This window comes from Tursiops truncatus, chromosome 11, assembly GCF_011762595.2.
Source record: "Tursiops truncatus isolate mTurTru1 chromosome 11, mTurTru1.mat.Y, whole genome shotgun sequence".
NCBI lineage: Eukaryota > Metazoa > Chordata > Mammalia > Artiodactyla > Delphinidae > Tursiops > Tursiops truncatus.
Window position 1 is genome coordinate 84,498,535 of NC_047044.1, and position 10,403 is coordinate 84,508,937.

The 10,403-nt window shown below is 40.3% G+C and overlaps 1 long non-coding RNA gene across 1 annotated transcript; it reads left to right on the forward strand.

Annotated features, from left to right (window-relative positions):
• The first annotated feature begins 6,758 nt into the window (after window positions 1-6,758).
• LOC141275784 (uncharacterized) lies at window positions 6,759-10,171 on the forward strand. The gene is made up of 3 exons (XR_012324075.1): window positions 6,759-6,990; window positions 8,737-8,875; window positions 10,099-10,171. It is a non-coding gene; the product is annotated as an uncharacterized lncRNA (long non-coding RNA).
• The last annotated feature ends 232 nt before the right edge of the window (window positions 10,172-10,403 follow it).

A 10,403-nucleotide genomic window follows, 5' to 3' on the forward strand; every position in this document is an offset into this window, starting at 1 on the left:
ACACCAGGCACTGGACCAGGACACCATATTAATGCCCCACTGCCTTTAGGAGCAGGTGCAACCGCCATCTCTGTCACCACTTTATCCGAATGGAATCTGGCCAGTTCCTCTTCTCTTCACCAGCTTCCCACATATATTTAGGCAGAAGTGTGTGTTTGGCAGAATTTGAGGTCATGTGACCATACCCTACCCACAAGAAATACTGGGAAGGTGATTATCTGACATGTCCACCTTTACAGTGGGAAGCAGTACCTGCCTCGCAAAATAGGAAATTCCCAGATGCTGGAAAGTTAAGATGTTAGGTAGCCAAACACAATAAATAACTATTTACTGCAGCAATTGATCAAGTACTTCTATTTAGTAAATGAATTGGAAATGTCACTGAAATATGGGATATTGTAGTGAACACATAAAATCTTTTTGAACCACGGTCCTCCCATAAGGGTAATTTCTTTTGCTTCCCTGATATGGGACCTCTAAAACTGCAAGCACAGAAATAAAGGCAAAACAGATATTTCCAATTTTTCACAAAGGAGAGGCCCAGTCCTTCGTATCTCCCAACTTAGCTCACAATTCCTTCATTCCTGCTCCTCCCACTTTGCATCATTGATGTTTTTCCAGGGAATATGGCAAATGAATGTATCCAGATTCTTGACTATATTCTGATTATACCTCAGCTAAAGAAATTTCAAGAGGATAGAGTAGCTCAGTGAAAGAAGAATAAATCTAAAACTTTATATCATGATGGATAATTATATGTTACAGATCAAAGAATATTTCAAACATTGGATGATAATAATTATGGTTCCTAAACATAAATCCTAGATGGTAATTTTCTCAGCATTATTTAAGCAGGTTCTCCTGGTTACCTGAGGGTAAGCCCTGTGTCTACCTAATATTTTGTTAACTTCAAATTCCTAAATATCTATCACGCTTTATACGGGCAATCAATAAATACTCATTGACTGAACAAGGTTGTGTCACTTGTGTTTTAAGAGGTCAAGAGAAAGGATCCATGAGCAGTCACTCTGAGAAAATATGCCTCTGTCTCTGCTTTTTGGATATTTGCCCATCTGCCTTTTTGAAATTTACCTAGCTGTGATAGATCATGTTAACTAATAATGAATCTATTAAATATTTGGTGAATGAGTTACAAATAAATTCATTTGTATCCAAAATTAAAAGGAGAATTATATTTTAAGATATTGCATTAATACCATATTAACAAAACAGCGTCATGAATTCATTTTTGGTCTACGCAGGACACAAGTGCATAAAATACATGTGCTGAATGCCTGAACACTGCCCTTCACCCACACTTCTTTTTTTTTTTGGATTTTTTTTTTATTTTAACAGATCTTTATTGGAGTATAATTGCTTCACAATACTGTGTTAGTTTCTGTTGCACAACAAGGCGAATCAGCCATATGCATACACATGTCCCCATATCCCCTCCCTCTTGAGCCTCCCTCCCACCCTCCCTATCCCACCCCTCTAGGTTATCGCAAAGCCCCCAAGCCGATCTCCCTGTGCTATGCTGCTGCTTCCCACCAGCCAACTGTTTTACATTCGGTAGTGTATAAATGTCAATGTTACTCTCACTTCGCCCCAGCTTCCCCCTGCCGCCCCATGTCCTCAAGTCCATTCTCTATGTCTACCTCTTTATTCCTGCCCTGAAATTAGGTTCATCAGTACCATTTTTTTTTTTTAGATTCCATATATATGCATTAGCATACGGTATTTGTTTTTCTCTTTCTGACTTACTTCACTCTGTATGACAGAGTCTAGGTCCATCCACCTCACTACAAATAACTCAGTTTCGTTTCTTTTTATGGCTGAGTAATATTCCATTGTATATATGTGCCACATCTTCTTTATCCTTTCATCTGTTGATGGACACTTAGGTTGTTTCCATGTCCTGGCTATTGTAAATAGAACTGCAGTGAACATTATGGTACATGACTCTTCTTGAATTATGGTTTTCTCAGGGTATATGCCCAATAGTGGAATTGCTGGATCATATGGTAGTTCTATTTCACCAAGGAAGACATACAGATGGCCAAGAGGTACATGAAAAGATGCTCAACATCACTAAGTATTAGAGAAATGCAAATCAAAACTACAATGAGGTATCACCTCACACCTGCGAGAATGGCCATTATCAAAAAATCTAGAAACAGTAAACGCTGGAAAGGGTGTGGTGAAAAGGGAACCTTCCTGTATTGTTGGTGGGAATGTAAATTGATACAACCACTATGGAAAACAACATGGAGTTTCCTTAAAAAACTAAAAATAGAACTACCATATGACCTACCCCACACTTCTCATAAGGGGTAGGTACAGGATTCTTTGCGGCCCCAGAGACATGTGAGAGAGGCAGGCAGAAAGAAGCTGGGCTGTGAAAGGCACAGGAGCAGAAAGCATACAGGAGATGCAAAAGGAGTCAGGATGGGGTCAGACTGAAAAGGGTGAGCAGAAATGGGAATCAATGTGAGACCAAAATAAAGAGTCTGGGACCAGGAGACAAGACCATAAGACAGGAGACAAAACTGCAGAAACAGGGAATGTTCAAAAATAAAAGGCAGAGGGAAGGAAGAGAATCCCACACCCACCATTGCCTGGAGCAGTGGTTCTCAAACTGGGGTGAGTTTGGGAAACACCCAGAAGCCTAAAAAAGGACAAGAGACCAGCCTGGCTCCTAGGATTAGGAGAGGGCCTGGACCTTTGTATTTTCACCAAGTTCCCCAAGACATTCTGATTTGAACCAGAGCTTGAGAACCACTGGCCTAGAGCGTCAGTTAATGGATGAAGAGAGTGGACTCTGAAATATTTCAATGACTTACGTAAGTGAGAAATTATATTTCCCTAAAATGATCTGCATTGCATTTCCTTCTTCACAAAATGCATTTCAGGATGGGCAGTGACCTCCCCTGCCACAGGTCTGAGCAGGCGTGAGAAACAAAAACGCTTCCTCCCAAGACGGAAATGGAAACAAGTTAAATGTTGTATATGATACCTTCACCATATTGTCATTATCCTCAATGTCTAGAGTTCAAAAAAAAATCAGGAGATCTTTTGTCTTTTGTTCTTCAATTCATTTGCTCTTCACTCTTAAATTCAGTGGCCACTGAAGATTTCATATATGCATACCACTGTGGGCACCAGTCCCCACACAAGTGAGCTGCTCCCTCTGGCAGATCTCAGCTCTGCGCTAAGAACTGGGCTTATGCAAACAGGCGGCTTCTCAAGCATATTTTTCAATCAGCTGCAGTTTTCTCCCCTCACCTGTGCCTCCGGCCGATTCATTAGTCAAGTTCTGCCTAACTTCTGACTGACTTAATGAATTCACTAGCTAGTTAATTGATTAAGATAAAAATCAAACCGAACAAAGCATTCAAATTTTATCTCAAAACCACAACCTTCCTGTTTAGGAAATGTGCTTTATTCTCCTTGATGACAATGATTGAGGTGGGGCTGAGAGATCTTCCTTCGAGCTTTAAGCCATTCTGCTGAGTAGAGGAACAGTGCAGAAAAAAGGGAAGCATCCACCCTGTGATGTTTTAACAGCAATTGAGTTGTATCTGTGTATGGGGAAGAGGGAGGCGGATACGTCATCTGGGTGCTTGTGACTGAAGAGTTAGGTTGGGTGTTAGACCCATCAATTATACGTACTGAATCCAAACTCTTCTGCCCCTCTAGATAAACTGAGGGTCTTGCCCATAATTGACATGGTCACTGACTCTAGCAGCCAAAATCTGTTCCATTTCATGCGAAGAGGAATTAAAGTTTTGTATTCCTCTACTCAAGACAACTGACCTTTCAACCAATCACATCAGTAGCATCGATTAAATACTTGATGCATTAGTCACTCTTCCAGGACTTGGACATTCAAAGATGAAAAAGGCATGTCTCTTATCCTCCAAAAGCTCGCAGTCTAGTAGAAAAGACAGACGTAACTGAAAAATAGACTGGCTTACCCCTTCCAAACCACCTCCAAAGCTGTCTCAGGAATCCCTTGATATAGTAGTGACGCTCTTCTGTGAATCTCTTTTTTCAAATCTATTTCTACTACCTTCTTGTCTTTTTCTTTTCAAGTCAAAGTTAATTCCTTTCAGTTTCCTTCCTAAAGCATTCTCAGAAGCATTTTAGTTCCACAATCAAAATTCAGAAGAGCAAAGGCATTTTTCTTAAAGTGCTAGAGATAGCTAGTTCTAGGCTCTTCAAAATCCCAAGAATTCAAAATCTCCCTGGGGATATTATAAAATGAGTGTACTGAAAAAAAACACACCTATGTGTAATCAAAAGCTTAACGAGATCCAGAGCTACACAGCTGTCCACATCACAAAGACAGACACAGTATTGAAGGGAAAAGAACTTGGGCTTTGAAGCAAATGGAACTGAGCTGGAATCTAAATTTGAACCTTTCTGGCTGTGTGACATTTAGGCATGTTGCTGAAGCTTTTGAAATTTAGTTTTCTACTGTTTAGGAGCACATAAAAACTGGCTTGAACTGTGATGGTAGGTCTAGAAAAATGTTTGTGGTATGCCTTGTGCATAATGGCTGCTTTATAAATGGTAGCTATTACTGCATTATTCCGAACTCAATTACTTCTGGAAATTAAATTATTAACAACAACTTGGATAATTACATACCAATAAAATCACTACTTAAAAAAGCTGGCTTCATAATGAAAGCCTAGAATAAAATAGTTCGTTTTTCAGAAAAATAGGTTCTCTTGCCTTGTATACTTGAAAATGCACAATTATTGACTTAGCTTGATCACTGCTGGAAGACCCCCCATCATCTTAAGCCTGGCCTAGAAGAGTGGGGAGCAAAGCCTCTCACTCAGCATTTCTCTGGAGACGCCCTGGCGTCCTCAGCCCCTTGTTTCCTTTTCCCCTTCCTCTTCCTCTTGCCAAACGTGTTTTGTGTGTTTCTCTCGTCTTTAGTACTTCCATCCTTTATGAGACATGAAGAACATACACGAGGAAATACTAAGTAGTCATGAGGCCGGAGATAGATGGACCCCAGGCTGAACAGTTTCTCCCCTGTGGACAGAAACTCCATAATAGCAGAAACCCCATAAAAGCGGGATGATGGAGGAGGCTGGGCCCTGCCCAGATAAGAGATAAAAGACCACATATTCCTCATTCTTGAAACCAAGGAGACCTCCCTGACTACACAGGCGCAGAAAGGCTCCCTGGAGGTCAAAAAGGGAGGGGGCGCCACCTCATAGTAAGTGATGTCACTACCCATAGGCCTCTGCTGGAATCCACCTTGGCTAAGAGATGCACACACACACAGGGGAGAACCCTGGGACATACCAAACACCGACTCAGAACCAGGCAAAGCAAGATGATTGGTCAAAGGAAACCCAGAAGAAATGCCCCATAAAAGTGATTCAAACTGCCACGAGGGTGCAGCTCTCTCTCTGATCCTGCCCATGTGTCTATCCACACGTACTGTACTCTTTTTTTCTCCTAATCGACACTTTACTTGTTTCACTACTTTCCGTCTTTGTGGGAGTTCTTTTCTGCAAAGCCGAAGGGCCAGAGCCTTGTCACTGATCACTGGTCTAGTGGCTAGGATTCAGTGCTCTCACTGCCGTGACCCGACCTCAGTCTCTGGCCGGGAACCAAAACCCTGCTTCAAGCTGCTGCAGTCAGAGACCACCCGAGATCAGTCAGAGCTCCTTGGGAGGAGGGAGAAACTATTTGCTAAATGAAGGCTCCCTCATTACCTATTTTCAGTTTTCCAAATTCTCCTTACATTAACAAGTGTTGAGTAAAACTGCTAAAAATCAGTCATTACAGACACCTACTGCATCATGACGAGAATCTGGGTACCCAATGACCAATAAAAATACAATCCTTCTCTGTTAGGGTCCCTGAGAGCCCCTGAACTAGTTCTAGCCATTTATAAATCTAAATAGCTTTATGATTAATTTTCTCATGATAAGGCTGAAAGGCTAAGTAAAACATCAAATTTAATTGTTTTTGGGGAGAAATACATCAACTGAGTGAACCATCATCAATTATCTCATGTTGGTCAGAACCTTTGAGTGGCACTTACTGTATGTATATATCATTAAAAATAATGGGAAAACAAATCATTTTAACAAAAACAGTGCCAAAGACAATGTTTCAAAACAAGGGATCTGCTAGTGAAAAAAAATAAAGCCTATTATTTGGGGGGCCAGATTTGGGGAGACATTAGCCTATCTTATTTATCTAGTAGTAAGAATTTTATTAAATCATAACACTTTCTCAGCAGCCCTCCCCACTGCCAACATCACAGGTCTCCATAGGGAGGGTCCTTTGATTTCTTGGATGAGCCCCTTTATCCGTTCTTAGTAGCGTCAGACAGTTTCTGTGCCTCTCCGTGGCTAAATCATCAGACACCATAGCTCAATGGATGATCAATAAAGAGAACTGAAAGCATTAACATTATTCCGTAAATGAAATGCATTCTTGTGTTTTCCAGAACTGCATAATTTACAACAAAAAATCAGTTAGTAAAACTCATTCGCTGTAATATATTCACAGAATGCCTCAAGAGTTATAGTTGGAAATAGAAGATACTGTCCTAGCATTCTCAGGTCTGTTAACATCCAAATACCCTATTGTAAACCAAACTAATTATCACAACAAACCTGTTTTAATTAATTTTATTTACTTATGTGCCTCTCTTAATTGCATTTCCTTTATAGGACTCATACCTTTCAAACACTGCATGGGAAGATAAACTGTAAGTCTGTCTGCCAAGAACAAACTCTGGCTGGACAATTACTAGGGAACTTCTTCTATCGAGATAAGCACTGGAAGCCATTTCCTGTCGGTAAAATGGATTCTTGACTTTCCCAGCCAATCATTTCATCTCTGGGAAGGAAGAAATAATAAGGGAGACACAGAAACGCTGAGTCTAGTGGTGTTTAAGAAGTGAAACTGGCTAGAGAATGGAGGACCCCTGGAAGAATGCAGTCATCTCATGTAAGATATGTTAAGAGCCAGTGACGGGAAGACCCAAGCCCTAAGAAAATAGATTTCAAAAAGATTAGTTGGGTAGGATCCTTAGAAACTCTGAGAGGGGAGGTGGCCCAAGAGGGAAGAAAAGCTCACAGACATAAAATTCTGACAACGCAATGTCAAATCATCCCGCTGAGGAAGAGGAAAGAGAAAACATGGCAATCAAATGTAGGTGAGCTACAGCCAAGTGTCATGAACCTGAAAGAGCAGTGTCAGGCAGGCTAAAAGCTGAGAACGAGAAAAGGCTTTCAAAAATGCTAACAATCAATGAAAAGAGCTTTTTTTCTTTGAAGTAGGTAAAGAAACTAACAACAACAACAAAAAGAGATACACAACTTTGGGGCCACTGAAAGTGAAGGCATGACAGAAAGTCCAGGATAATCCAGTCCTGTTTTGTGTGTATCTTCTGTCAAGAGAAATGTTAGCTCGCCCAGAAAGGCAAGAATGAACCTCACAAGGTGGGATTAAAAACCAGGACTGGGCAGAATCACGTTTAAAATGCCAGGCAGTTTTATAAGATGAGCTAAGTGCTTCTGACCAGGTGAATTCCATCTCAGGCTTCTGAAAGAAACCACACAATGAAGTGGCTGGACCACACTGGAATTTGCATTAAGGAAACTTGGAGTAAACGACAGGCACCAGAAGATTGAGAGGAGCTAATATTGACTTAATCGACTTAAAAAGATGAGGAGTAGAAGAGGTTGTTTCATTAATTGAACTCGAGTTCTCTGTTGATGCTGAGCAGGGCTGGAGTTGAGAAAATCAAATGGGATCTGTATGGGGCCAACCAAGATTTGTGACGAACAATGACGAACAATTTTCTAGCTCATTTTCTCTTTTGATAAAATTACTGGAGTGGGAGACAAGGAAAATACTATGGACATATAAATGTCTGAGTTTCAGGAAGACATCTGACAGGCTTTCTCATTTCACCTTTGCGGGGAGTATTTTCCAAACTGGTGTCTGCAGAGAACAGACTTCCACAGGATATTCATAGGTATTCCGAGAGCAGGGTTCACGCACAAGTACATTTGGAAAACAGTAGTTAAACAAAATACAGATTTTGAAGAGAAATATATAAAATAATGTGCACTGTGGCTCTCGAAGAAGAGAATATAGTAAGGAGCATCTCCCAAACTTTTTAAAATATGGCACTGAATCCTGTCTAGGTACATCTCTTAATATCTTCTTGAAATAAAATGTGAGAACTGCTTTATTCAGACAAGAAATATGTACGGAATAAAATCCACAATTAGAAAGTGTCCTGATTATTACATCAACCACACCCATAAAAAGAGTCCTAGCTGAAGAGAGATCTCCTGTGGGGTGACACAAGGCTTTGTCCTTAATGTTGCCCTTAACATCATAATCACTGACTTGTCGGAAAAACTGGGTGGTACTTTGTAAAACTATGGATGCTATAGGCTAGGAATAGACAGCCAATGTATCACCTCAGAGAATCAAAATCCAAAAAGATTTCAATTGGATGCAACCATGAGTTGATTCTAACAAGATGAAGTTGAACAATATAAGGTCCTACATGTGGTAGGGGAAAAAAGTACAAGTGCAAAATGGAAGTAGGTTGAGGGAGGAGAAAAGTTAATAGCTGTGTATGTGAAAAAAATGTCAGATTTCGGCAAAAAGCTTATCATAAATTAACAGCACGATATAGCTGACCAAAATAATCTTAATATGCTCTTATATTATTAGAATTATAGAACCCAGGACAATGGAAGCAACAGGCTGCATCTATTCTGCTCTGGTCCCACCATATCTGGGAAACCTGTTATGCTTCAAAGACACATTACCAAGCTGGAAGGATCCAAAGAAGTTACCCGTAGGGTAAGGGGTACGAAATCAAGTCACTTAGCATTAAGAAATGAGACAGAAGCTAGGACTGCTTAGTCTACAGAAGGAGGACTGAGGGGGCACGATAGTTGTCTCCAAATATTTGGAGAACTGTCTTGTGGAAAGAGAACAATAAACTTCTACGGGACAGAACTGTGTTGAGTGAAGGCATCAGGAAGTACAGTTTTGCCTGAACCCGTTCTCATAATTAGAGCTGTCTGAAGACGAGCTGACTCTGACATGTGTGAATTCCCTGTCATTGGTGTGTTCATTCAGAGGCTTGACAACTGGTTAATGGAAGTAGAGTAGAAGCAACTCATATGGGAGAGGAATGGACTCTGGTTTTTAGAACTTTTTCAAATCCTACAATTCATACTTTGGGCTAGGGACACAGGCGTGATGGTCCTCACTTGATGGTCTAGAATTGTTGGAGGGAATCAAAATGCCAGAACCGAGGCCAGAACCTGTGCACCAGGACTAAACTGAAGTAGAGCACAGGTCCTAAAATCTTAATCTCTTGGTATTAGTCGTGGGCTTGAGGACAGCCAGGCCACTCTAGAAGCAAGATGGAGACTCAGCCTTTATGACAGGGTCAGCAGGTCCTAAATCTTACTGAAGAATTTGAGTTTGAGGATATTGACCTGCCTCGAGTTATGTATTCCCACCACCAGAACTAGCCCAGCGACTGAAACAAAACTGAGCATGGGGTGGGAGGGTCGGGCAGCTTAGGGAAGTAAGGATCCTTCCAACCATGAGAAGGATGAGCAGTAGATGCTGGGAAATGATAAGTCCATTATTTATGAATCTTGGACCTGTAATTTTTATCTGTAAAGAATATTATCTCCAATTTTACAATTTCAGATTAAACAGCAGTACTTTCTATTTCAACTTTAGTCTTAGATAGAAAAAATGGTTCCCTACTGGGGTACAAAAATGAATTTGAGCATGAATATCTGAAAAAATCATGGAATGTATGACTATAAGGGGGAATATGTAGATTGAACTTGAGATGGCTACACCATGGAGAATACATTAAAATTCAAAATACCCAAGAAAAGCTGGATTATCTAACACATAATAAACAATAATAGAAAAAGTAATCATAAAAACAATAATTATAGCAAACTCTGTGTGCTGAGCACTTTTCGATGCAGTATATACGTGAAAAACTGTTATTCCTACAACAACCCTGATGTAGCTACTATTATCATATCATTTTTACAGAGAGAAAACTGAAGCATAAAGCGGTGAAGTAATCAAGGTAAATACAACTGAAGGGTAATACACTGAAGCAGAAAACAAAAAAGGCACACTTTTAAAATGGGGCACAAATTAACAAAGAAAAAGAAGAGAATGCTAGAACCCCCTGATGCTCAGGGTATGGGAAAGCAGACATCTCATATGCTGATGGTGGGAGTACAAACTGATATAGCATTTCTGGAAGGGAATTTGGCAATAGGTATAAGAACTCTTAAAAATATCCATTCTCTTCCTCAATCCAGTAATTCCACTTCTGGAACTTTTCCTAA